The sequence below is a fragment of the Erythrolamprus reginae genome, chromosome 2 (genome assembly GCF_031021105.1).
Source record: "Erythrolamprus reginae isolate rEryReg1 chromosome 2, rEryReg1.hap1, whole genome shotgun sequence".
NCBI classification, from domain to species: Eukaryota; Metazoa; Chordata; class Lepidosauria; order Squamata; family Dipsadidae; genus Erythrolamprus; species Erythrolamprus reginae.
In genome coordinates, this window is record NC_091951.1 from 252,059,281 (window position 1) to 252,064,414 (window position 5,134).

A 5,134-nucleotide genomic window follows, 5' to 3' on the forward strand; every position below is an offset into this window, starting at 1 on the left:
CCTACCTCCATCTTGTTAAGTTGTACTTTCATAAAGTTCCAATCTACATTATCAAATGCCTTTTTCGCATCCAAAAATATAAGCACCATTTGCTTTTCTGGATGTTGCTCATAATATTCTAATGTATTTACTATTATTCTTAAATTATTTTTTATTTGTCTTCCTGGTAAAAATCCATTTTGATCACTATGTATCATATTATTTATAATACTTTTAAGTCTATTAGCAAATATTGATATAAAAATTTTATAATCTACGTTTAATAGTGAGATAGGTCTATAATTTTCAATTTTTTCTTTTTCCATGTCAGCTTTCTGTATTAAAGTTATTAAAGTTTCTGACAATGTTTTTGGTAATTTACCTTCTATCAATATTTGATTATATGTCTCAAGCATATTTGAGAAAAGTATTTCTGTGTCCAATTTATAAAATTCGGCTGGTATTGAATATGGGCCAGTCGCTTTATTATTTTTTTGTTTCTTTATAGATTGTTTTAATTCTATGTCTGTAATAGGTTTGTTTAGTCTTTGCTGTTGTGTTTCAGTTAATGCTGGTAACTCTATTTTTTCCAAATATTTGAAAATTAAATCCTCACTTATTTCTTCTTTCGTATAATTGTTAATAAAAAATTTTATCCATTTTTTGTACTCTGGGTCTTTTATTATAGTTCTATTCATTGTCCAATTTTTTATTTTCCTTTTACCTTTCCAATATATGGATAAGGGGTTGTGATCTGCCCAAGTATTTGTCTCTATTTCTATTTTACTAATTTGTTCCATTATATGGGCAGGGGCCCAGGCCATATCAATTCTAGACCAAGTCTTGTGTGGGTTAGAGTAAAAAGTATATTGGTTATCTTTTAGGTATTCTTCTCGCCATACATTTTTAATGATAGTTCCGTACTCATTTTCCAGAACGTCCCAGGTAAAATTACCTTTTTTTTTCTTTTCTTTTCTCTTCCCAGTATAATCCATTTGGTCATCTGCAATTGCATTGAAGTCCCCTATTGTTATCATATTTTCAATTGATAATACATTAATTTTTTCGTGCAGATCTTTATAGAATTGTTTTTGATTATCATTTGGTGCATAAATTGAGACAATTACAAGAGGTTTTGTTTCTAAATCTAATTGCACTATTAACATCCGTCCATCACTGTCATTATATATTTCTTTGCATTCAATTAATTCATCAACATATATTGCTACACCTCTTTTGTTTTGATTTGCCAAGCTAGTATATAATTTCCCCAATTTTGAGTTTTTAAGGAGACTTCGTTTTGATTTTTTAATATGAACTTCTTGTAAAATAATTATCTGAGCTTTTTGTTTCATAAGTTTAGTTAATACTTGATTTCTTTTCCTTGGGTTGTTAATCCATTTACGTTGACTGAAAATATTTTCAGATCTTGTATCATCTTTATTTTTAGTACCTTTTAACTTCTTTTGGTTCTCGAAGTCGGGTTTCCAAAATTAGCTTCTGTGAAGCCTGTGTTTGTTTTTGCTCCACTGCCAGTGGTTCTCCCTCTCCGCCCCCTGTAGCCCCCATCGTAACATCACTACTCTTTGGTTCTATCCGAATTTGTTCAATTCTATCCGCTGCATGCTAAGAAAGATCTTGCTTGTTCCACGTTTTCTATTTTCACTCTCGTTGATTGCCAAGTCAAACCCTCTGGTACCAGTCATCTGAAAACAATGTTCTTTCTGATCAAGATGCTTGTAAGAAAGTAGTATTCTCTTCTACTCTCTTGAACTCTCTTCGGGACTTGTTTGAGGATCGTGATTTCTTTCCCATTACGTTGAACGGTCTCATTTTTTGTCAGTCTCAGTATCTCGTCTTTGATAATTCTTCTTGAAAACTTAATATGAACTTCTCTAGGTAAGTTATGGCATCTTGCATAGCCAGTCTGGACTCGGTAAACTTCATCGATTTCTCTTATCAATTCTGCTGGGTCCGCCTGCATGATGCCTCCTATGACTTCTGCCATTTTTGCGGATAAATCTTCATCTCTTTCTTCATCAATATTTTGGAACCTCAGACCACGTGAAGCGGATTGGAGTTCTAGGTTGGTTATTGCTATATCAAAATCTCTGCGGGCTGCATAGTTGCGATTTTCATATTCTTCCACTCTCCCATGATTTGAATTTTTCCCTCTGTCATTTGTATTCTTTTTTCGCTGTCTTGTAAGTTTTGTTGCATGACTTTTATATTTCCATCCATTTCGGCAACATTTCCTTTGACTACATTTAGTTCAGTTTTAAGTTCAGCGATTGCTTTTTTAATCTCATCTTTCATCTCCTTTATTTCTTGTCTCATTTCTTGCTTCATTTCTTGTAGATACATTTTCATTTCTTCTTTATTTGTGTCAAGTTGAGTTTTTGTCTGAGTTTGTGTCGTTTGTACGACCTCTTGAATGCCTGCTAGTAGTTCTTGAATAGTCTGGAAATTAGAGTCCATAGGTGGCTTTTCCTTTTCTTTCTCTTTGGCCAGTACTGTAGTGATGGTCCTTTGTTGTAGTGGTGATGAAGTTGGAGAAACTTTGGGCGTAAAGGTTGAAGTCGAAGCAGGGGTAGCTGTTTGTTTCCATGTTGTTGTTGTTGTTGTCACTGAAGACGCACTTTATGCCCTGTAAGAACCTTTCATATTCCACAATTTCTACTTTATTTAGCAGTTACTTAAATCAATGTCTTATATATTCTTAATATTTTTAAGTATAGGAGAAAGAAGAATTTATTTCTATAATACTACTAAGCAGAAAAAAAGAAAAAATAAAGAGAAAAAAAACAAGACAGAAAAATATAAATTCAATTCTTTAATACAATAACTGATTATTTAAATTAATTAAAAGAAGAGAGTAGTGAGAAAAAAGGAAGAAAAAAGTAATTCAGTCCTCTGAAATCTTAAACTCCTGGAGAGGGGGATCAGATGGGGAAGGGAAGAAAACAAAGCTTCTAGCACATAGTTAATTATTAAGAAAAATAGGAATATAATATAATATATAATATAAATCTAATAAAGAAATTTATAAAAAAGTTAAAAAGTAATAGGTAAAGGAGAATATGATTTCCAATATGATTTCCAAGTTCAAATAATTACAAAAATAAAATCCAGGTATCCTTATTTTGTAAAAAGAAAGAGAAAAAGAAAAATACGAAAAATATCCTTACGCCTCTAATATCATGAAAAAAAAAAAATAGTCCCAGCAAATCCAAAAAGGAGAAAAGGAGAAAAATTGAAAAAAGAAAGGCTAAATTTTAAAAATAGGAATTTGAAATAAGCAATCCAAAATTTATTCCAGATAATTATAGCTTCAATGTAATTTTATTCAGATAACGTGATTTCAATTCAGCTCATAAGTTCATGTATTCAATTCATTAATATATTTTACTTCATCCACTCAGTTAATTACCAAATCAGTCTTTAATTTTTTTTATTGAAAAAAGGAAAAAACTATTTTAAAAAAATGAATAACAAAAAGGAAAGAGTAGAAACACCACACTATAATCTTAAAGTTGAAAAAAAAGAGAAAGTTATACTTAGTTTTAGAACAAAGGCAAGTAGTTCCGGCTAATCTTCTTTTCCGCGTATGGATATCACTTACAGGTTTTTTTTCTTTTGTTTGTGTTAGCCTTCAGGCTAAAATCTTCTTTTACAAACTTGTATGAATACCAAAAGAGTTTCGTGTGGTGCAGTTAATCTCCTTTATCTGCCGATCTGTTCCTCGTAGACTTCTGTTGTATTTTTAACTTCCACTATCGGCGACCACTATGGCTGTGTCCAGGAAGACGCCTGGGCACAGCTCTCCATTCCTGCAGCTGCGGGGCTATCCCTAACCCCCGGGGCCGCGGCGATCCGTCCCGGGGGATCCAGGAGCACCCCTGTCCTGGGCTGACCCCTCCGGAGTCGGCACAACGCGAAACGGCGTCCTGCAGGGTGGAAAGGAAGACTGCGGAGCCAGGGCTCAGCCTCCGCTCCTCCGGTGCGATCGAGCTCCACACGGAAGTGAAACTACTGTAGTTGTTAAACTAATGTTGATTTCAGTTGAAAATTCAGTTAGAATTGTTGTTAAACTAATGCAGTTGTTAAACTAATGTAGTTGTTAAACTAATGTTGATTTCAGTAGAAATTCAGTTAGAATTGTTGTTAAACTAATGTAGTTGTTAAACTAATGTAGTTGTTAAACTAATGTGTAGTTGTTACACTAATGTGAGTAGCATGAGTAGATTCTGTCCAATCTCTCAAAAAGATGAGGTGACTGGAGGCGATCTCCCAATAAAATATTTCAGTTCAGATTATAGCATAGAGGCAAATGTACAGAGATATTAAAAGTTCAAATAAATCCTTCATATTTCCAACAAAAATTACCTTAATGTGGAAGACTAATAATACACACAATAAGTATCACTGTATCAAGAAATGGGGTAAATATTCATGTAGTTATAAAATTATGTCTTAATGAATCACTCTGTTGACTGAAAAATAATATGTATCAAGAAAAGCAGTGTCGTGAAATGTTAAGGAGCTTTCAACTAAGGCTCACCCTCCATAGATTTGTACACACTGAAAAACCTTTCAGCTTTAAATTTACAGGTAAGTCGAAAAACATTTCAATAACAAAAATATACTTTCCACTCAGTTGATGAGCCTGGTGTAGTGTTGGCTATCTTGTTTAACATGTTCCAAGCCATGCAATCCTTCTATGGGTCAATAAATACTTTTTAGGAAGAAAATTATTTGAAAAGATAAATATAAGGCCAATGATTCCAACAGGCAAATTAGTTGTTAAAGAAAGTTAGCTTACCAGAACCAGAAGAATTTGTCTGCTTTCACCTTAATTCCACATTTCTTTTTCCTTTAGGGAAAATAAATCCGAAAAGGTTAGCATTGTGGCTATATGTGTAATACTCATGTGGTGGGCATTGCCCAACCAGATGGCTGGGTTCCATAATGTGATAGGATAAAGGTGAAGCCAATAGTCCAAGACTTAAAACTGTCCAGTTCATTCCTATTTATTCCAGGCTGCACATGTATTATAATACCTTCCCATGCATAACTCCTTAGATAAAATGAGATCTTTCAAAAGTCATAGATACATACATATTTCTTGTGTGAATGGATTAGTGAAGACAGCAAG